The sequence below is a fragment of the Mesoplodon mirus genome, assembly GCF_964341445.2.
Source record: "Mesoplodon mirus genome assembly, chromosome: 12".
In the NCBI taxonomy this organism is placed as follows: Eukaryota; Metazoa; Chordata; class Mammalia; order Artiodactyla; family Ziphiidae; genus Mesoplodon; species Mesoplodon mirus.
The window spans coordinates 8,512,043-8,535,004 of record NC_138988.1 but is presented as its reverse complement, the minus strand read 5'-3'; the positions used below and the strand labels follow the sequence as shown (position 1 = coordinate 8,535,004).

Genomic DNA, 22,962 nt, shown 5'->3' with positions numbered 1-22,962 from the left:
TCTATAAAATGGGCATAATGTTAATACCTACTCACAGGGTGGTCTTGAGGATTAAAAGGAAGAAGAAGTGTTTATTCTGATGTGGAATTCTTTTTTTCTGTTTGTTTTTGTTTTTGTTTGTTTTGCGGTACGCAGGCCTCTCACTGTTGTGGCCTCTCCCGTTGCGGGGCACAGGCTCCGGACGCGCAGGCTCAGCGGCCATGGCTCACGGGCCCAGCCGCTCCGCGGCATGTGGGATCCTCCCAGACCGGGGCACGAACCCGTGTCCCCTGCATCAGCAGGCGGACTCTCAACCACTGCGCCACCAGGGAAGCCCTGATGTGGAATTCTTTATGAATACTCTTAAAGGCAGCAGCTATGGTTAATAATAATCTGATCAAGAATCTTTAATTTACAGAACAATGAAAGCTATTCCTTTAAATTAGTTACAGCTAAAGAAATTCACCTTTGGGCCTTCCCTGGTGGCGCAGTGGTTGAGAGCCCACCTGCCGATGTAGGGGACACGGTTTCGTGCCCCAGTCCGGGAAGATCCCACATGCCGCGGAGCGGCTGAGCCCGTGACGAGTCATGGCCGCTGGGCCTGCGCGTCTGGAGCCTGTGCTCTGCAACGGGAGAGGCCACAGCGGTGAGAGGCCCGTGTACCGCAAAAAAAAAAAAAGAAGAAATTCACCTTTGAATGGGAATCCAGAAAGTGGGGATTTGTAGAAAGGTAAGCGAGACCCTTACAATTTATGAAGTAATGAGTGCCTTTATCTTGTTGGTTTTATTTATAAGGTACACGGTAGCCTTTTCACAGTCAGTAATAGTTTAGAGAGAGAGAGAAAGAGAAGCGGGGGGGGGGGGGCGGAAGGGAGGAAAGGAGGGAGGGAAGAAGGGAGGGAGGGAAGGAGGAAAAAAAGGCCTCAGAATCTAAATTAGCTAAGAAGCATCGCCCAGAAACTGACCCAACCTTGATGGAATTCCAACGGGTGGGTTGCAGGCCATCTGTTACCTAGAGTTACATCTTCATCTTCACGAGCAGAACCAGAGACTGAAGGCTCCAAGACACTTTCTAATAATGAATAGCAGGTTGCCACTTTCTGATCACTACTGGTACATACAGCAAAATCACCGCTGCCCCAAGGCACCAGGCATCATCCCTGTGGATGGCTGAAGAGGCAGCCAGCGCATCCAGGCGGGAAGAGGAGATTATGTAGAGGGAGAATGATGATGCTTAATCCCAGAAATGAGGTGGGGGAAGGCATGGCAGAAACCCAGGTGTGGACCCCTGGGGAGCTGAACTGCTAGCCGCCCGTGTAAATCAGGGCACCTGAGGGGTAAGGTCGCGATGGATGCCTTATGAATGGAATAGAAGAGATCACTAGTCTGCAGGTAAGAAAATTAGATATTTGCAAGCAGCAGAGATGAGCAAAGCAGAGTAAGCAATCTTCATGATGTGCAAACAAAGCCCTTCCAGGGGACTGAAATCAAACAAAGGATATTAAGAGAGATTGAGAAGAGGCGCAGAACGCTGGTCTCAGTGCGGGAAGGGAAGAGAGTTCTCAAAACCCCTGTGTGTCTGCCTTCTTCGCAGCCTGTCTGGTAATGACGTTAAGGGCGCTCTCGTGAGATTAACAGGATGCCTTCTGCTAGGGCCACGGGCACTGTCTGACACAGCAGCCACTCGCCACATGTGGCTATGAAATATGTATTCTTTAAAATCAAATTAAGTTTAAAATTCAGGTCTTCAGTTCCACTGGCTTCTAATCCCAGCTCAGGGAACTTGGTTTAGGGAAGTCCCATCCCCCCACCTCAGAGGCCCCATCGGAAAATAAAGGGGAGCCGATGAGAAGGCTGCGGGACCTCTGCCAGCTGCGGTGCTCCCTGCTCTGGGTCTGCCTTGGAAGAACTCAGGAGGAGCCCCATATTAGGTGATCAGTAAGTAGATCATGGAAACCTACAAATCCAAGCAGCACATGGCCCCGCGGACCCAGAGCTGTGCTGCCCAGATCCACCTCGGGGAGGAATTTGCTTTCTGTGGCTCCTGGGGCTCCGCCTCAGCTGCAGAGCACTGTCCCCCCAAGCTCCGGCCTCCTGGGAGCAGCCCATGACTGAGAGAGGCGGGGTGGAAAGGCCTGGCCCTTTCTCCATCACAGGGGACACCTCCTGAGCCCCCAGAGCGTCGAGGAGGCTGGGGGGGCCACAGAGTTGTTCAGCGTTCCCTCTGCACATCCCTGCTTCCTGCCCACCCTGTCCCTGGTGCTGGCCCCAAACAAAGGTCACGTGCACTCATAAACATCTCCGAGCCTGCTGCCAGAAAACCCCACCCTGTGGCAAATGGAACAGTGTGCGTGGCGCGGCAAAGTCAGACAAGTTGAATGAACGGATTCTGTGAGGTTCGGTAAGATAATAATACCAATAAATAACAACTGTCACAGCTAGCGGCTATAGGGCACTAACCAAGCGCCAGGCACCATTCCACGCACTTCACACGTGTTCACACATTTAACGCTCATCACGGCCCAGCGGATTAGGTGCCACTGTCACAGATCAGGAAACTGAGGTACAGAGAAAGCCCAGAGCCAGGAAGGAAGCCGGCAGGGCCCGAGCCCAGGCAGACGGGCTCCAGAGTGTGTGCCCCTAAGCAGCGGCTTGTCATCATTACTCTTATGACGGGTCTTAAGTCACCGGCCTCCCTGGGCTTCCCTTTCTTGTTTTGTGACGTTTGTTCCGTGATACTTGGCCACAATGAGCTCCTGGTGCTGGGTGCCCTTCTCACCGTGTCCATGGTCGCCCAAGGCCAGACGCGGAGTCGGGCCCGGCACCCAAAGGCCACTGCTGCCTCCACCCCGACGCTCCTGGCGCCTCTCTGGTCTGCCTGCAGAGAAAGCGAGCCAGAGGAGGACAGGAGAAGGGCTCTGACCCTGCTCCCCGCTCCTTCAGGGCACAAGACGCTGCTCCGGAAACCTCAGCCCGCCCACGTGCCATGTCTCCTCTCCCAGCATCGCAAGGTAGAACAGGTAAACGGGCAGGGAAAGTCTGCTGTGCCAGGGTCTCTCTCTTCCCCTCTCTCTCACACACACGCACGCACACAATGTGAAGCAGGGCTTTCTCCAACTTAGCACCTAAAATGTGCCAGGCACGATACTAAGAGCTTTTCATCTGTTCAGGTCTTTAACCCTTCAACAGAGGTGGAAACCAAGGCTCAGAGAGGGGAAGTCACTTTCCCAAGGGCACAAAGCGGGCAAGTGTCGGACGGAGGATTTACACCCAAGCAGCGTCCAGCACCAATGCTTTTGGTCTCTGATGAGGCAGAGGTCTCAGGACCCCCAGTGGTGTTTATTCAAAGGAAAGATGCCATCCCCAAACTGCACCCCAGCCCCAGACACACCCGGACTCCTGCAAAGAAGCAGGAGACTAAGGGGGGGTTGTTAAAGGAGAGAGAGGGGAAAAGGAAGGAGACAGGGAGGGAGAGACAGACAGATGGCTGGACTTCTCAGCCAGCGGGTGCCCACAAGGAAGGAACTACATCGGCTGCTTCTCCACTCTGACACCTGCCCAGGCAATGGCTGAGTTATCCCTTACTTTTGCAGAGAAGGGAGAGAACTGAAGAGAGAGATGGTAGGCAGAGGGCTGGGACTGGAGGACAAGGATACATGAGTTTCCTGACGGTTAGGAGGGCGCTAGGCCCTGGTATATGCACTTCAGACTTATAGTGATTCACTCGACCCCGACAACGGCCCCACGACATACACGCTTTATAACCCCTATTTTGCAGGTGACAAAACTGACGCATAGAAGGGTTAACTGATTCCCCGACAGTCACGGAGCCAGTAAGTGTTCGCTTGAGTCTCATCTGTAATTAGTTAACTATCTTCAGTTTCCATGACTGTGAATCTCCACGTAGCACGGAGTCCAGCAGTGCTGGCCCACGGAGGGATGGAAGGAACACAGCCCTGTGTGTCAGGAGGCCTGGTTTCAGTCCCATTTCTGCCCCTAGCAAATTCGCATCTCGGGCAGCTTCCTTCCTCTCGCTCGGCCTATGTGTCCCCAGTTATAAAACGACAGGGTTGACTTAAATGATGGGCTATTGTGGTAACAGTCACAGGAGTAGTACAAGTGTCAGAGGTAGTAACACGACACTGTGCATCGCGTGGACGTCAGTGTTTTAACGTGCAGCGCAGCAGAACCAGTGGGGGCAGTAGCAGAAGAGGGAGCAGGAGACGCAGTAGTACTGGAAAGACTACTGATAGAAGCGGTGGTGAAACTAGTGACATACGTAGTGGCAGCAGAAGTCACGGCAGTAGCAGATGGAGGAGGAGGAGGGGGAAAGGCGAAGAGGAGTGACAGAGGAAGCAGTACCAATGGGAGAAATCATCACAGGAAGAGTGGCGGTCAGAGCAACAGAGGTTGCAGATCAATACGGGAAGGAACAGTGGTAGTAACAGAAGAAGCCATGGCAGGAGTAGTAATGAAAGCAGGAACAGTAGCGACAGAAGTAAGAGGAGTCATAAAAGGAGCCACTGGGGAAGAGGAGGAGTAAACCTACCGACACTGACTGGCAACCTCCCCTGCACCAGGCACTGTGTGTCTCGGACACTCACTCCTAACATCTCTCCTGAGGTAGCGACCTATCCTTATGCCCATTTTGCAGACGGGAAAACTGAGACTTGGAGATGTCAGCCTGTGCAAGGAGGTGGTAGAGTTTGGACTGTCCAGTCTGATGTGTCTCCCGTCACCCAAGCGCCCCCGCCAGGCCAGGCTCCCTCTCTAAGGCCCCCCACACAGTGCTCCAGAGGGAGTGGCTGGGTCCTTTCAGCTGTTACAATGCTCATTCCAAAAGTTTTGCTCCGTCTCATGATCTGGCCCCCTTGCCCTCTGAATTAGAGGGAAACTCAGAACTAATTTCCCTCAGAGAAGGCCCTTTAGAACTATTTTCCATGGAATGCCCTCTTCGCGTTGTTGGAAGGATCTGCATGAGACTGGTTGTCACCCAACACTCTGTTGACATTTCCTTTTTAAAGAACATAACATACATTCTTGGGCTGGACTCAAACATTCTTACATTCTGGTGTGTTGTGTTTTTTTTTTTAACTATTTATGGACAGACATAATAGTTGGAAATGCTAGGTGGAAGCCCCGAGTTCTCTCTTCTTCTGTGATGAAGGACAGAGAATGTCAGCCGTCAATAATCCTAGGAGGAACACTCCCTCTCCAGCCCCAGTTTGAAGGAAGGGCACAAAGCTTCATAATAATAACAGAGAATGTAAATTGAGCATTTAGTGTAATTCAGATGCTGTGGAAAACATTTCATATGCTTTTTTAAATTTAATTTTCACCATAACTTATGAGATAGAGTATTGCCATCAGCCCCATTTTACAGATGGTGAAACTAAAGTTCTCAAGCATTAAGAACATCTCCCAAGGTCACAAGTAAGTGACAGAGGAGGGCTCTTAAAACACAGGTCTGTTTGAATCCAAAGCAGGACTCCCAGACTGACTGGGAGTAGCTGAAATTAACCAGCTAAGGGAATTTAAGTAACTACAGAAGGACTAACCCACCAAAAAACAGTCATCAGAGGCCACTGCCAGTACCCACGAAGTAAGACTGGGGATGGGGTTGGCTCTGGGAATATCTTCACAATTATTCACTCATTCACTGTTTGTTCAACAAACATGTACTGATCACCTTTTGCCCAAGCAAAGCCCTAGGAACTAGGAATATAGGGGGAACCAAGTTGAGCAGGAGATACAAATCAATTACAACTCAATGGCAGAAATGAAACACTTAGGTTAACACAAAGGGACTACAGCAATCTGGGAGGGGACCTGATACAGACTAGGAGGAGGGAGGGTACAGTCAAGGAAGGCTTCCTGGAGGAGGTGACACCAAACTGCTATTTGAAGGACAAACAGAAGGTCACCAGGTGAGAGAGGCTGGCTATGGAAACAGTGTCCTAGGCAGAGAGGATGGCAAGCCTGGAGGAAACAGAGAGGGAGGTAAGAATGGGGAACTGGAGACCGGGTGGATGGATCGTGGCAACAGAGGCCTTGGTCTTGGGGGCTGGGTGATAAGAGCCAGTAAAATCACACAACGGAGAACTAAGTCTCCTAGCTGTGGCTCCAACTCCAAGCTCAGCCAGCTACTCTCTTGTTTTCATTGGCTTCCCATGTAGGTTTGTCTGTAGAGAGAGAATGTCCAAACAGGAGCTACATTTCAAATGCAAATTGATAAACTGACTCTGCAATTCTTACTTATGGGTCTCAAGCAAATCTGATTATCACCAGGAAGTCAGTCCCCCGGGGCCCAGTCTCCCGAGTGTCCAAGCTCACATAATGAAAACCCAGACGTACAACGTGGTGCCCTCCAGAAGATCAAAATAGACATTTCTCCAAAGAAGACATACAGATGGCCAACAGGCACATGAAAAGATGCTCAACATCACTAATCATTAGGGAAATGCACATCAAAACTGCAGTGAGATATTACCTCACACTGGTCAGAATGGCCATCATCAAAAAGTCTACGAACAATAAACGCTGGAGAGGGTGTGGACTAAAAGGAACACTCCTACACTGCTGGTGGGAATGTAAATTGATAGAGCCACTATGGAGAGCAGTATGGAGGGTCCTTGGAAAACTAAAAATAGAATTGCCATATGACCCAGCAATCCCACTACTGGGCATATATCTGGAGAAAACTATAATTCAAAAATATACATGCACCCCTATGTTCACAGCAGCACTATTTACAACAGCCAAGACATGGAAGCAACCTAAGCGTCCACTGACAGAGGAATGGATTAAGAAGATGTGGTATATATACATACAATGAAATATTAGCCATAAAAAAGAACAAAATAATTCCATTTGCAGCAACATGGATGGACCTAGAGATTATCATTCTATGTGAAGTAAGCCAAAGACAAATATTATATGATATCACCTGTATGTGGAATCTAAACAAAAATGATACAAGTGAAATTATTTACAAAACAGAAATAGACTCACAGACATACAAACTTATGGTTACCAAAGGGGAAAGCGGGGGCAGGGATAAACTGCGAGTTTGGGATTAAAATATACACACAACTATATATGGAATAGATAACCAGTAAGGACCTACTGTATAGTGCTGGGAACGATACTCAGTCTTGTGATAACCTGTAATAGAAAGGACTTTTAAAAAGGATATATACATATATACACATATAACTGAGTCACTTGGCTAGAGACCTGAAACTAACACAACATTGTAAATCAACTATATTTCAATAAATTTTTTTTTAAAAAAAGAACATGGTGCCCTCACTCTCCATGGGCCCACCTGGTTGGGCACACTGCTGTCAATTCGTGCATCACTGTTTATGGAACATCTGCACCTGTTAGAATCCTTTTTTTTTTAGGGCTTCCCTGGTGGCGCAGTGGTTGAGAGTCCGCCTGCATCGGCAGGCGGACTCTCAACCACTGCGCCACCAGGGAAGCCCCTAGAATCCTTTTGATTGTGAGCAACAGAAAACCCAATCCAACGTCTTCAACAATAAGGCCACTTATTATTTCACCTATCGGGAAGTTCAGAGGACCCAGAGTTAATTCAGTAGCACGGTGATGTCATTCCGTGGCAGATTTTCACCTCCCCCCCCATTTTTGCTCCGCCATTGTCTCACTATAGCTCTTACTATCTGACATGGAAATAATATTCATCAGAAGAAAAGGGACTTTTCCGACTTTTCCTGCCCTACTGTTACTCCCCAAAGGGCCCCCTCCCCAGATAATTTCCCTTCATATTTCACTGACCAGAAATTGGTCATGTGCCCCTTATAATTCGGCAAAAGTTGGTTAAAAAAAAAAATAGAAAGATTTGCTTGGACTCCATCCGTCACAGGGAATGGAGAAAGTGTCGCAATGCCTGGCACGCAGCTCTATGGAGAAGGGCAAGAGTGAATTATCAGGGACTCTACCAGCCAGGAAAGGTGGGGGTGGGTGAGAAATGGATAAGGGTCATAGTCTGCTGCAGTGGCCATGCCCCTGGCATACAGCAGGAGCTCCATAAATGTTTCCTGAATGAGGACAAGGAACAAGCAAATCGACATGGTTACCAGAGGGGGAGCAACAGAGCAGCTGCGGACACGTCTTCAACACAACCCTTTGAGTTGAAAGCAACAGGAAGGCAGTCCAAAAAAGTCTCAGAGAACATTAATTATATGTATTGGTCCCCATAATTGAGGAGTCTGAGACTGTACTGGCTTCAAGACATCGCTGGCTCCACGTATTCAAATAATATTTTTAGGAATCTGTCTCAACTCGTCTCTGGACTCTGCTTTTCACAAGATGCAGCTTCAGGCCCAAGTACCCCCAGTTCAACAACCCCAAGAGAAAGGGGACCGTCTTCCCCAGTCTTCCAGCCCAAGTCCCTGATCTGACACTCAATAGCCTGGCTCAGGCCATGAGTCAACCCTGACCCCAAACCCTGTGGCCAGAGGGGGCTGACTGGTCAGCTCCAGTCACATGTCCATCAGATCTGGGTCACGTGACTGGCTCTCTTTGGCATTTTCCAATGTTCCTCACAGCTTCCACCTAAGTTTTCTCTGGCAGGTAGGAAACAAGTGACCAGTCTGTGCATTTCAATAGCCTCCACTCCAAGCTGAACAACAAAAATTACTTCCAAGAATCATTCCAAACCAAGAGCCGGGTAGGTGGTTGGGAAAAGAAGTTCATGTTTAATTAATGGAAACTGACAGTCTTCAAATGATCTCAGTGGTAAAAACCTCATTTAGCCTAGGTTTAAAAAGGGAACACTTGGGAGATTATTAATGAAGCTTGTTTTTCATGGCTCCAGTGAAAACACAGGGGGAAGTATAATTGATGCCATTCGGTTAAAATGTGGCAATTTAATCACTGGCAGATTTGTTTAGAGGGGTAAGGGTGGGGACAGGGCCAGAGCAGAACCAACCCAGCAGGCACATCTGAACAGTGCACGGCCTAAGGAATAATCCAAGCTGCCTGTCTTGGAAAAGGAGTTGGACTGAACAGGTTAACATGTCAGTGGGTTTTATGCAACTCAGAACCCACAATCAGTGCACTAATTTCAGGAGAATTTCCAAAATGGGGCCGTCCTGCATGAGCCTGTACGAGGCATCAAGCATCACGGTGATCACGTGACAAACATAAGAACACATGGCCATATAGGTTTGGTTGGGACATATTCTTTGCCCCAGTTTTCCCACCGAGAGGCCTTTGCCCTTGCTGACCTCCTCCCCAGATGCCCTTCCCCGTGATCTCTGCATGGCTGGCTCATACTCGGTCTTCAGATCTCATCTTAAATGTCACGTCGTCGCGGAGGCCTGACCACAGGACCAATTTCCCGTGGTGCTACGTGAATCCCCAGCATCTCAGCAGCTGATATGTATGTGGTCTCTTGGCATGTTCATAGACTTGTGTATGTCCTGGCTTAAGGATGGTCCCATATGGGCAGAGCCCTGTCCAGTCTTGGTCATCGTTACGTGGCCAGTATCCCAACCGGCGACTGGCACTCAAGATATGTGTTGAAAACATGAATGAATTCTCTCTGGCCCTGGCCCCCTGACACTCAGCCCAGACGGGGCCATGGCTGACTCGCTGCTCCTCTGTCTCCCCTGCCTTCTCACCCTCACCGACGCTGTTCCCTACGGGGTGGGCACGTCCTGCCCACTCTCATGTCCTTGGACAGCCTCATGGATCTTGGCTCCCATGCTTTGCCAGCTGTGGGTACTCAGGAAAAGGGTTCACTTTTCTAGGTCTCAGTTTCCTCATCTGAACAACAGCGGTCAGAACAGCATCAACTAACAGAATTTCTGGGAGGGCTCAACGGGGTCAAGTGCACAGAAGATGAAAGGTCCAGCCCTGGCACCTCACCCCACTGTTTTGGGATTCTAGCATTAATCACAGCTATCCGTCCGTGTGTGTACCAACAGGCTGTGAAGTCTTCAAGGAGGGAAAGACATGCAGTTTCTCTGTGTATTCTCAAGTCTTGCATTTTGCCTCAAACACAGTAGGTGCTCAATAAACGTTTTTCGAATTAAACTGGGTGCCATTCCAACAAGACCCAGGCATTCTAGTGGCTTCTGTACTCCTTGACCTTCAGCACTCCAGAGAAGGCAAACCCATACAGCTCATGTCTGTAGCAAAACTTTAAGAAGAAAGGCTGCCAGCCATGAGAAAGTAAGCTTGCCCTGCATTCCCCGCGTCAAACAGAATTGTTTTCAGTCAAACGTCTAGTCTGTGCACTCAGCCCTCCAAACCCATGTTTATTAGGGTGATCGCACAGAACAAGTAGGAAATAACATTTGGCTGGTATCTGGGCCTGTCATCTCTCTCTGAAATGGACGCATCTTCACATCCACTTCTCAAGCAGAGGCCTGTTCCCCCCCGCACCAAAACTGCCCAGAAAACACAAGACCTAATGCCCTAGCCTTTTGCTGCCTCAAATGGCAAACGCTTCTCTTCTCCAGCCTCAAGGGTTGTGTCAACTTTAAGATCCTGACTACAGGGCCACAGAGGAGCCAGACATGCTAACAAAATATTATTTGCTTCCCTGGTCTTTGGTGCATTCAACAGGAGCCTTCAATCCCCAAGACTCTGAAAATTCCTGTCCCAGCCCCTAACTTCACTACTCACCTGGGCACTGATCATTTTTTCAGACACCTAAGGTGGCTCCAGCACCTCACTCCAAGTTCTGACTCCACTCTCTTTTTTTCCAACGTTATGAATGTGCTTCTTTTTTAAAACGTATTTTTCTTGGAAAGATCTGTATGTCCTCATTACAGTCTTTCAGATTTCACCGGAGCATAATATGCCCCTGAAAAAGTCAACCACCACTGATTAACATCTGCAATGCGTACACTTAACAGAGAAGCAACAAGATACGCTACATCATCCCAAGATGGTGCTGCTGTTGGGAGGGGAATGTGGTGATGGATATGAGATCGCCGACGTGCCATCCGGAAGCCATTCTTCATTCAGCAAGTCGTCATTTATTTGGAATATCTGTTCCATGGATTTAAGGCATGTTTTCTCATTCAATAGGAAAATGGAAGAAATAGGTCGAGACCTTTCATTTTTCTCATTCCTGTCGTATAAACATGAAGAAACTGCCCTCTCTAAAAATGCTACTAAGTTAGGGCAGCCCAGGGATATTTCAAGCCTGCATTCTGGCCATTTCTCTGTTTTATGTGGCTTCCTGCTCTCACATCTGATGAAAATAGCTCCTTCCATGGCAACACTGCATAGAGATAGGGTAGGTTTGGGTTTCTGTTAAGCAATACTGTTTATCTTGAAACTGAACTGAATTCTCCCCCTTTTTCTCTCACTCCACAATCACACCAGTCTTGGCAGACTCTTGGGAGCGTGTGAGGACACATCTTTACCGAGGGATTGTAGTTCTTCCTCTAGTCCCCCGTACAACGTTAATCCTGTGTACCTGAAAGGAGGTTTCAATTTTGAGTGCTAGAGTTCAAGATCCTAGCTTGATATTCAAGACCCTTTACAACTGGCCCTGCCTGCTTCTATATTTTCATATCCTAACAGCGCCTACATTTTACAGTACATGCTAACAACGCCAAGCTGCTTATCTGGGACCCAAACGTACCTGGACTTTCACGGCCAGCTCACCACTGCACTACAGTCAAGTTCAACGTATCACCTTCTCCCACACATACACAAGCTTACACGCAAATACAGAGACACACAAATCCATGCCCTAGAGCATTCAGACCATAAAGTGTAATTTTACTGACGGTCTGTGGAGACAAGACTGAAGAAGGGGATTAGACTGCGCCTCATTTGGCCAAGGTCCTCTAACAATTCCTTCGAAAATATTTTCTCCAAATCCCTTTCCCTAAGACAACTGTCAACTGTCTCTCTCCCCTCTTGATGCAGAAACTGCTCTCCAATTAAAGTTAACTCTTTCTCCTCATCCCGCCCTCGGCTCAAATATCCATGGAACACAAAAAACGGGGCTGAGAGGTTGAAACCAGATCATTAGGCACACCCTGATGACCCAGCATTCCTGGTGAGTCCCGGGCTGTGGAGAGATGGGTGCTGGTGCTCCATTCACTCACTGTGTGAAGTTTACAAACATACCAGGCAGCTCTGGCTCTGTGAGTGCACAGGCCACTCCCTCTTCCTGGCATGCCCTTCCCACGCTGCCTATCTGATGAACCATTCAAGGCTTCAAGACCCAGGACAAGAATCACCACTTCTGAGACACCTTGGGGATTTCAGACTTGCTTCCTCATCCAAAGGAAAAAATGGAAGTCCAGAGCTGACCGCTCTGACTTAGCACTGTTACACAATCCTTGGGTTCTGCACTCGTTGGCACCCCCTTTTGCCCTATTAGGCCACAAATTCCTTCAAAAAGAAGTCTTCCTACCTGAACGTCGGCTCAGCACAGCGCCTGGTACTTAGTATATGCTCAGTAAATGTGTGTCAGGTGGAATTTTACTTTTACCACATAGCTGGGAGTTAGGTGGAGTGGATGTATATAAAAACAGGAATCCTAGGCAGATTCTTTCTCCTTTCTGAGCCACGGGGTATGCTGAATGCATTCTCTAAGCACTCTCCCTGCATTAATTCATTCAATCATCACAATAATCCTATGAAGTAAATGGTATCATCATCCACATTTTACAGATGATAAAGATAAAATTTTAAATTTCCCTTTTGCAGATTTTTAATAGTGTTCAAAATACCTGTTGCCCACCCCTTATATAATCCCATGTAAGAGGATTATATACTCACGCATGGGTATGTGACCTGCTTTGTCCTATGAAAACTAAGACGTGAGGTGTGTCATCTCCAGAGCTTTACGAACCAGCACATGGTTTCCCCTCTTTTCCCTCGGTCCTGTGAATAGCCTGCATCCTGTCACTCTGGGTCCCAGAGTGAAGAGGATGTGAAACAGAAACGCAGCTGACCACTGTGGCCAAATAGGACAAGCAAGTCCGTGTTTGTAAGCCACTAAGATTTGGGGGTCATTTGTCACCCCAGCGTAACTTAGCCTAAGCTGACTAATGAACTCCACAAACCTGGAAAAAAGTTTCCATGTTCCCATGTCAGTAAAAGAGACTAGCATCCACCTAGCAACGTAAACTATAAATCTGGAATTTATCTCTGCTACCTCTTCTCCCCTGCCCAACCCCCGGACAAAAAAAAACATTCAAGTCCTGTCAACACGCTTCCTAAACCTCCCTGGGATGGAATGTCTTCAATTTCCCCCTTCATCTGCAATGCCACCACCTCAGGTCAGGTCACCATCATTCTCTCCCCCTGGCTGTTGAAAAGATGTATCTGAACTCCCCGGCCCCACGCTCCACCCACCCGTCCCTCCTTCCACACTATCCTATAAGGACGGCATCAATCACGTCACCATGGTGCTTGGAAACCTCCAATGCCTCCGCCTTATTCTCAGGAGATAGAGCGACATCCTTAACCTGGAGACAAGCCCCTCCATGACCTGGCTCCGTCCCCCTCCCCAGCCTCAGCGTGTCCCTCCCTCCTACTTAACCTCACTGGTCCAGCCACTCTGCCCTTCTATCCACTCTTAGACGAGCCTGGTGTCTTCAACCTTCAGGCCTCGCGTATGCTGTTCCTTCCACCTGGGGCTCTCTCTCCACTTCAGCCATCATTCTCCATCTTGCTACTCAAATGTCACTTCCTCGGGGAAGCCTCCCCTGGCCCCCATCGTTTGGCAAACAGCCCTTTACTAAGTGTTTTCACTGGACCACATACTTCCCTTACATACTATTTTTCACAGTTGCAATTTTAGATGTATTTATAAGATTGTTTTCTGAAGCTGCCTCCCCAACTAGACCATGTTAATGAGAATCATGCCAAATTCACCTTTTAACCTGGTCACCCAACAATTTCTGAAACATGGAAGATGCTCAAATGACATTTGATGAGTGAAGGAATGAATAAACACGGGAAGTGGAGACCCTTTCCATCTGGACATTCTAGGGTTCCCTGTAGCGCTTGAAAAATACACGGGCTTGCTTTCCCTCTTAAGCTGGAAAAAAACAACCCTTTCCACTCAATTTGTTGGGTCAGGAAATCCCAGATACTACAGTAGTAATATTTTTGTCCATGTTTCCAATGGTACTTTCCCATCTCATCCACTTAGCCCTCCGGCCATGAAGATAAGAAGTTAAATTCAGGCTTGCTCTGGACACTGGCTCTGGACCTAAAGCAAATAGATGAACATGAGTAGTGACAAGTAGGGCTGTCTCTCTGCAGTCTCGAAGTTAACTTGGTCATAAGCTAAAATGGACTGCCTGTTTTTGGAATGGGTTACAGATGGTGACCAGAAATGGAGCACTTGCTGATATTTTCCCTCAACAATAAGCCAGAGCTCAGGGCATCCCAGGGGCACGGACTGAGCAGTTTCATATAAACAGTATCAGAGGGCCACGGCGGGGCCCCCGTGTTTTTCTAGCCACCGATGGTGACACTGGCTGAGCTACTGCCCTTACTGATGGCAGTCAGAGGGAGGAGGGATGGGCCAGCTGCCAGAAGATGCTCTGTAGCTGGCAAGGCTCTATTTATTTCACAGAGTTCCAATCTGAGTCCTAGAAAACAGCCCTCAACAGTTGTGTTGAAGTTCGCACAACAGGGGAGCCCAAGCATGAGCAGCAGGCTATGATGAAAAGAACCAAGCTCTGCCCATGTTCTTGGGTTCAAATCCCAGCACAGCTACTTATCATAATGTAAAACTGGGCAGCTCGCTGCATTTCTGAGCCTTAGTATCTTCATCTGTTGAATGGGAAGCACGGCAAGGATAATTCTTTCTACCTCTGGGACAACTAAATGCACGTGAAGCACCGAGCAGGTAGTAGGTACTCAAAGAACACCCACATCTTCTCCCCATCCCTAACCCTCCTGCCAAGTATGTAGCGAAGTCGAAGCTTCAGCTTTTATCTAAATAATTAAGAGAGCGATTCTTTGAATCTCATACTCTCATCTTTAATGGAAAGAATGAAAACTTTTAGTTCCTTTAGAAGTATGACAATTGGGGGTGACTTAATGAAAACCCCTGGAACACTGTAGAAATGAGTGCATATTAAGAAGGATCTCTCCTTCCGCCACAGAAACAGTAACATCAATGTCTGTCTCTTCTTGAGTGTCTCCCAGGGGTCAGACACAGGAAGAGGAATCAACTTGCATTTTTAACTGGTTCCTTATACATCCTGAGGGTCTTCAAGACAATTACAACATCTGACTTATTGTTTTTAATGTAGCAAACACCTTTATAGCATTTACTTTTATTCTGCAACAGTGCTTCACAAATGTGAATTCATTAAATTCAATGAGGTTGGTTTTATTATTGTCCCACTTTACAGATGAGATAACTGAGGCAGAGGGAAGCTAAGCAACTTGTTCAGAGTGATGTAGCAGAACAGGGATTCAACCCAGATACTCTAACTCCAGAATCTATGTCCTTAGCCATGATGGAGACTATGCTTTTATGTTAACAGGAAGCATTGGCTTCAAGCTGCAGCACAAAATCTGTTCCAATCCTTTGCCCTGGGAACTTAGCGGCCCTTTCTTTTTTCCTCCTTGAAGCAGAGAGGAAATATTTATGGATGTCCCACAGCCACACCACGGGGGCAGAAGTCAGTTTGCACAAGGGCCTAGCATGTGGAACTCTTCAGTCAGTGAAGTTCTAGTTATTTCTTGAGGCTCCACTTTGGAGCAAGCCCTCATGCTGGTGAGAGCAGATGGGTGGAGCCTCTGAGCGGACAGCCGGAGGTAGTGCACGGGAAAGATCTCCATCACCTCCTAAACTTACTTACTTACTTACTGATTTATTTGGCTGCGCCGGGTCTTAGCTGCAGCATGAGGGATCTTCGCTGCCACTTGCAGGATCTTTAGTTGTGGTGTGTGGGATCTAGTTCCCTGACCAGGGATCAAACCCAGGCCCCCTGCGTTGGGAGCATGGAGTCTTAACCACTGGACCACCAGGGAAGTCCATCCTTAACTTTTTATTATAGAAATTTTCAAACAAAGGGGAAAGGTGGAGGGAGGGCTAAATTAGGAGCTTGGCATTAACACATACACACTACTATATATAAAATAGATAATCAACAAGGACCTACTGTATAGCATAGGGAACTCTACTCAATAATCTATAATAATCTATAATGGAAAGGAATCTGAAAAAGAATGGATTTATGTATGTGTATAACTGAACCACTTTGCTGTACACCTGAAACTAACACAACATTGTAAATCAACTATAATATAAAATAAAAATTAAATTAAAAAAATTTTCCAACATTCACAAAGCTAAAGAAATTGATCATTTTCAATTCGAGGACTGATGTCTTTACCACGGAAAAACCAGAGCATGTTCGACTCACGTGTTTCAAAGGTAAATGAGGCAAGTCCAAATATATTCCAATTCCCATCCTTTCTCCCCAGGTCCACTGCTGTGACCTTAGCCCAAGCTGAAGGTCTCACTGCCTGGAAAACTGAGGTAGAGTCCTAACAGGTCTACAGTCTCCCATGCCTGCTGTCCTCAACTATGCTCCCTTTAAAGCAACAACAGTGAGCTTCGTAAAGTATAAATTATGTTACATAACATCCCTACTGAAGCCCTCCAGTGGCTGTCCATCACACAAGAATCAAATCCAAACTTTTGCCATAGCCCTTAAGACCCCACGAGATCAGCCCACAGCCAGTATCCTCAACCTCATCTCCCACCAGCTCCAGCCAATGGGCTTTCTTTCAGTTCCTCAAACAGGACAAGTTCCTTGGAACCACAACACAGGGCCTTTGCACTTGCTCTTTCCCTACCTTAATTTTTTTCTCCAAATGGTGATATGGCTGGTTCCTTGTCATCATTCAAGGTTCAACTCAAACACCACTTCCTCAGAGCACCTTGCTTGATCACCCCCATTTAAAGGACTCCTCTGGCATGTTCTAGTCACTTGCTTATGCATTTCTTGTTTAATTGTTTATTGGTTCTCTCCGCTAACTGGAATGCAAACTGCATGAGAGAGCAGAGACTTTGTCAAGTTCACAAGTGTCTCCCCAGTGCCTGGAACAGTGCCCAGGAGGTGTGTGATCAATATTTGTTGAATGAACTAACAATACATGATGAAAATGAAATATGCAAGGGTGATGGGCTGCCACTCCTATGATTACACAGCGTCACGTAAGGCTCCACCTCAGGGCTTCCCTGGTGGCACAGTGGTTAAGAATCCGCCTGCCAATGCAGGGGACACGGGTTCGAGCCCTGGTCCAGGAAGAAGATCCCACATGCCGCGGAGCAACTAAGCCCATGCGCCACAACTGCTGAGTCTGCACTCTAGAGCCCACGTGCCACAACTACTGAAGCCCGCACGCCTAGAGCCTGTGCTCCGCAACAAGAGAAGCCACCACAATGAGAAGCCCACGCACCGCAACAAAGAGCAGTCCCCGCTCGACGCAACTAGAGAAAGCCCGCACGCAGCAACGAAGACCTAACGCAGCCAAAAGTAAATTAATTCATTAATTTTAAAAAAGAGAAAGCGTTCACCTCAGCCGAACAACGTGAGAGAAGCTCCCTCTCTGTTGTTGGCTGCAATGCTGTGAAACAGACAGGGGAGAGTCATGTGGCAAGGGGCCCTCCAGGAGCTGAAAGGGGTCCCCAGAAAAAAGCCAGAGAGGAAATGGGGACCTCAGTCCTACAACCAAAGCGGATGGATTCTGCTAGCCAGCCAAGGGAGCTCAGAGGTGATTCCTTCCCCAGCTGAGCCTCTGATGAGACCACAGCCCTGGCTGGCACCTGGAGTGCTGGTTGATAAGACCAAGCGGGGGACCCAGCTAAGCTGTGCCTGGACTCCAAGGTAATTAACATTTGAGGTAATTAACATTTGTCTTGTTCTAAGTCACTAAACATGTGGTAGATGGTGTCACGGCAATAGAAAACTAATACAAAGGAGATTAAAGTCATTCAGTTATTTACAGAAACAAAGGTGCCTTCACTAAAGGTGCCTTCTGCACTCAGGCCAAATCAGAAGCAATTAGAATTTACAGAGCCTGCAATCAAGAAAATAAAGAATATGATGCTTTTATTTACTGTTTCAGAGACAAAGTTTGTAAACCAGTGGCCAATATGGTTATGATGTCCTCTGGTAGTTAGCATTAAACTAAGAAAAATGTCCCTATGGGCTTCTCTTCTGGAGCAGAAGGGAGAAGAGAGACTTGTTGCACTCCCCAGCCAGGGTTGGGGGCAAGAAAGTCCCAAAGGAGGATGTATGTTGTGGCCAAGGACACAGCCGACGGAGACCCTGAGGTTTACAGGAAAAAGAAGAAAGAAGACTTTTTGTTGTGCACAACTTGGGCCCCAATTATACAGGGGTGCTTCGCCATAAAGGAGCCACTGGTGGGCCCCAGTGTACAAGCTGCCCCCTCTTTCATCTCTCTGTCTCTCGGGGAACCAGCTATAAGCATCTTCAGATCACTGACTTGCTCAGGGAGGAGCTTAAGGACATGCTGGGGCACCCATCATCTTGGTCACCGTGCACTCCAGCCCAGGAGGCTGACCTGGGCTCACTGGGAGTTAAATGATGGTGCTGATCAGCACTGGCACTGGGTTGATTCTGAGCATGAGTTGGGTTTTAGGTCCAACCACTTCCCCAACTCCTGGGTAAATTTCATGACACACTTGTGACGGTCCCATGGGGATCATCGTCATCCTTCAGAAGTCATTGCAGTCAGCACCTTGAGATGGCTGACACCAGGCACCAAACATATTTTTGAAGAGAAAGTACAAATACATGGCGGAGCATAGATGCAAAAAAAAAAAAAAAAAAAAAAAAACATCATAACTAGAACCAAGGGACCTTCCTGGGACATTGTCTTCATACTGACTAGTGATCTGCATCGAAGACATGGAGTGTTTTCCTCCAGGAGGTTGCGACTCAGCTGCCAGGCAGTGACTAGTGTGTGGGGGGGCACACTCCAGCCACACAGGCACCCTGGGTACTAGTATCCTCTAGGGGCAAAGAGAAGGGGAACGCATGTCAAGGTCTTAGGGAGAAGGACTGAGGGGCTCTCTGGGAAGCAAAGGGGGCACAGAATCAAGAGGGAGATCATGAACGGGAATGAAGGACAAAGGTGCTGAAATAGGACTGGCACGAAATCAACGGGGAGAGGAATGACCATCACTGATGAACATCACTCCCCTTCGGTCATAACCAGGTCCCTTGGGAAGTGTAGTCCCTGCACGAACAGCATCAGCATTACCCGGAAGTTTGTTGGAAGCACAAATTCTCTACAACCAGAAATGCCGGGAGCAGAGTGCGGCAGTCTGTGTTAACAAGCTCTCCAGGGCTTCCCTGGTGGCGCAGTGGTTGAGAGTCCGCCTGCCGATGTAGGGGACACGGGTTCGTGCCCCGGTCTGGGAAGATCCCACATGCCGCGGAGCGGCTGGGCCCGTGAGCCATGGCCGCTGAGCCTGCGCGTCCAGAGCCTGTGCTCCACAACGGGAGAGGCCACAGCAGTGAGAGGCCCGCGTACGGCAAAAAAAAAAAAAAAAAAAAAAAAAAAAACAAGCTCTCCAGGTGATTCTGATAAATGAAGTTTGAGAACCATGGCTGTTAGTTATCCAGTGCCCTCACACTGTCTTCAGGTTCCAAATCTCTGCCGCATCTAGAGGATAAATGGACTTTATGTTCTTCTCACCTTCCCTCACGTAATCGTATGAGCCCTGTCTGCCAGGCCTTCCCATCACTACTCCCCCTGGAAATAAGCCACCTAATTCATACTCAGGTGTTAATGGTTGTCACAGATTGAATTATCAGCCCCAGCTCTTCAGTGAACCCTCCCTGCATTTGGTGCCATTTGCGACAAAGCCATGCCATTCCTCCACAAAAGGCACATTATATAACCCTTTCCCTTTTCTTTGGGCTTCGTCGTGTGACTTGCTTTGGCCAACAAGACGTTAGCAGATGTGATACAATTAGGGGCTTGAAATGTGCTTGTGCAGTTGAGCTTAACCTCTGACACCTCTGCCATCCCCATGAGATGGGCTCCCCCCGGGAACACGTGACCCCCCCAGCCTGATCCCAGAATGAAGCCATGTGGAGCACAGCCAACCCAGCACAACCTAAGCCAATGCACAGACGGATGAGCAAAATACTTCTTGTTCTAAGATTCTGGGTTTGTTTCTTATCCAGCAATAGCTGACCAGTCCACTGCGCATCAGTGGATTTTGGTGCTAGTCACCTGGTTGATCTATTTCACCTACGACGTGAGCCTCCTGAAATCCCAGTGTCTTATGGCAGAGTAGGACTTTCAGGCCCTTGAAAGGAGATAGTAGGGAATAAATTTTAAGGGGACCAGTTTGGTCGATGGCAGCTCTCCACTTCTCTCAAGCAGACTGTGAGCAGGGCTGCCCTGCAAGACACTACTGGGTCAGACGATGAGAAAGACACATGGGGCAGAGCGGGAAACAAGACTGGAAGGAAAGACAGGAATGAGTTTGAACGGAAAAGGGGACAGCAGGTTAGAGAGAGAAGAAGGTGACCAGCAACAAGCATCATTTGACATGCTCACTATGTCCCACTGCTGAGGGCCCCCAAAGGGAATGTGTAAGTCTCTCAGCTCCAGGCAAACCCATCTTCATTTATTCCTGCTTCTGACCAGGCTTCCCTGTCACCTGGCTCTTGCTTAGCACGCCCTGTTGCAGCAGTGCCCGGATGAGAAGCAGCATCCTCTAGGTGGGAGGCGGCCGGGCACTGTTTGTATTGAGGAATTATTCACTCTGGAAGCCAAGTACTCCCACCCAGATTCTTAGACCGCAGTTAATTGCTCCTGAAGTGTTCTCTTAGTTGGGGTCACAGCAGTAAAACGCCACACGGGCTCTCAGAGCTGCCTGGGAACTCAGATAGTGAGAGAGGCACCACGTGTAACATGCTAGCTGCCACAGGACAACCCTGGCCACGTGGGAAAAGCTGAGGTTCCTCTTGGTCATTGGCACACACCTCCCCACATGGCAAATGATGCTTGCTATGCGCACAGCAGTGGCATCTGTCCCGTAAGTCAAACTCTGTCAAAAGGAGAAATAGTTTAACAAGTACTCCCTGGATACCCAGAGGCGGGGACTTGGCGGTTTTCCACACTGGGTTGCCAGTGTCTGAGACAGGCTGTGAATACTCTCTTCTCTACCCCAGTGAATTCAGCTGGTTCGTGCCGTGACAACATCAGCCAACGCACCCCGCCCCCCACCACAGGGATGCGAGCTGACCCAGCTTCTCAGAAAGAAAGGGAGGTTAAGGGTAACACTGCCGGCTGAGCACGTGCTTTGTGCCACGCAGCTCGCCAAGTGGTTTACATCAATTGCTTTCATTCCCATCTTCACTCTGCGAGGTGGTTTCCTCACCCCCATTTTACAGACGAGAAGGCTAAAACTCAGGGAGGTAAGGTCACATAGCTGTTAAGTGGACCGCCAGGGTTGGAATCCAGACTGAGCTAGAAGTCACCATTGGCATTCTTGCTGTAATACACTATAGGCGCTTGTCTACTGTATTAATAATCATTTTACTATTAACTTCCTGAGGACAAAGACTGGGTCTGTTCTCTCCCTGGGCTAGGTTTTACACAAATTGTCTCATCTAGTCTTCTCAACGCTAGTGTTATCCTCATTTTTTTTTTTTTCTTTTTTTTTTTTTTTTTTGCGGTACGCGGGCCTCTCACTGTTGTGGCCTCTCCCGTTGCGGAGCACAGGCTCCGGATGCGCAGGCCCAGCGGCCATGGCTCACGGGCCCAGCCGCTCCGCGGCATATGGGATCCTCCCAGACCGGGGCACGAACCCGTATCCCCTGCATCGGCAGGCGGACTCTCAACCACTGCGCCACCAGGGAGGCCCGTGTTATCCTCATTTTACAGATGAAAAAAGTAAAGCTCAGGGGCTTCCCTGGTGGCGCAGTGGTTGAGAGTCCACCTGCCGACACAGGGGACACGGGTTCGTGCCCCGGTCCAGGAATATCCCACATGCCGCGGAGCGGCTGGGCCCATGAGCCGTGGCCGCTGAGCCTGCGCGTCCGGAGCCTGTGCTCCGCAACGGGAGAGGCCACAGCAGTGAGAGGCCCGTGTACCGCACAAAAAAAAAAAAAAAAAGTAAAGCTCAGAGAGGTTTAAGCAACTTGCCTAAGGCCACACAGCTCGTAAGTGGTAGAGCCAGGATTTGAACACAAGACTGATTCCAGAGTCTGAATCCCTAATCAAGTGCCCTTTCCTTAGGTTGTGGATGTCTGTGCATTACCACCGTATCCGGCCTGTTGAGAAGTGCTTATGAGTCAGGAAAAGAACTGTCTAAAGAATGTAGATTTCTCCAAGTCACAAGACACACCCCAGACCTCTTAGAGACATGTGACCTTACTAACTTCTGCGTCTATGGCAACCTTGAAGCTTCCAAAATATTTTGGGAATGAACTCTACCCTCTCACGAAAATGCCCTGACCCCGCCTCTGGAACTCACCTTTGGAAACTGCAAGAATGAAAACAATGAGAGCAGTAGGTTTGAACAAGTGGCTATAAAAGCACGGCACTTGGATGAGAAACAATATTAAAAATGTATTCCAGAGGGTCACAGTTCCCCAGCCTGAAAATATCCAAAAATGGAGATAAGAGAGATAAACTGGAAGAAACAGAAAGAGCCATGTTCTAGGATAGTTTTCCCCTTGTTAACCCCAGTCTCCATGAGCTTGGAAAGAGACACACAGGGTTTTCCCCATGGACACATCAGAGGCTCCCTACCTGAGCTCATACCATAGTAGATGGAACCATTTTTCTCTCTCAAAAGCTGCCTTTTCGGTTTGGTTTGGCCTTGCCTGCCTACCACCTCTCCTCTCTTCAGGGAGCATCACCCTCATTTTCTTGGAGGGGAACTACCATCTCCCACTCGGGTTCCCGGGTTTCAGGAGGGGAGAACTCCACTGTCAGTCCCAAGGGCACCTGATG

General features: G+C 48.4%; 1 long non-coding RNA gene across 1 annotated transcript in view; it reads right to left on the bottom strand.

The window, feature by feature from the left end:
• Nucleotides 1-22,962, bottom strand: part of LOC309813961 — a 151,385-nt gene that overhangs the window by 104,281 nt on the left and 24,142 nt on the right. The window lies entirely within an intron of this gene.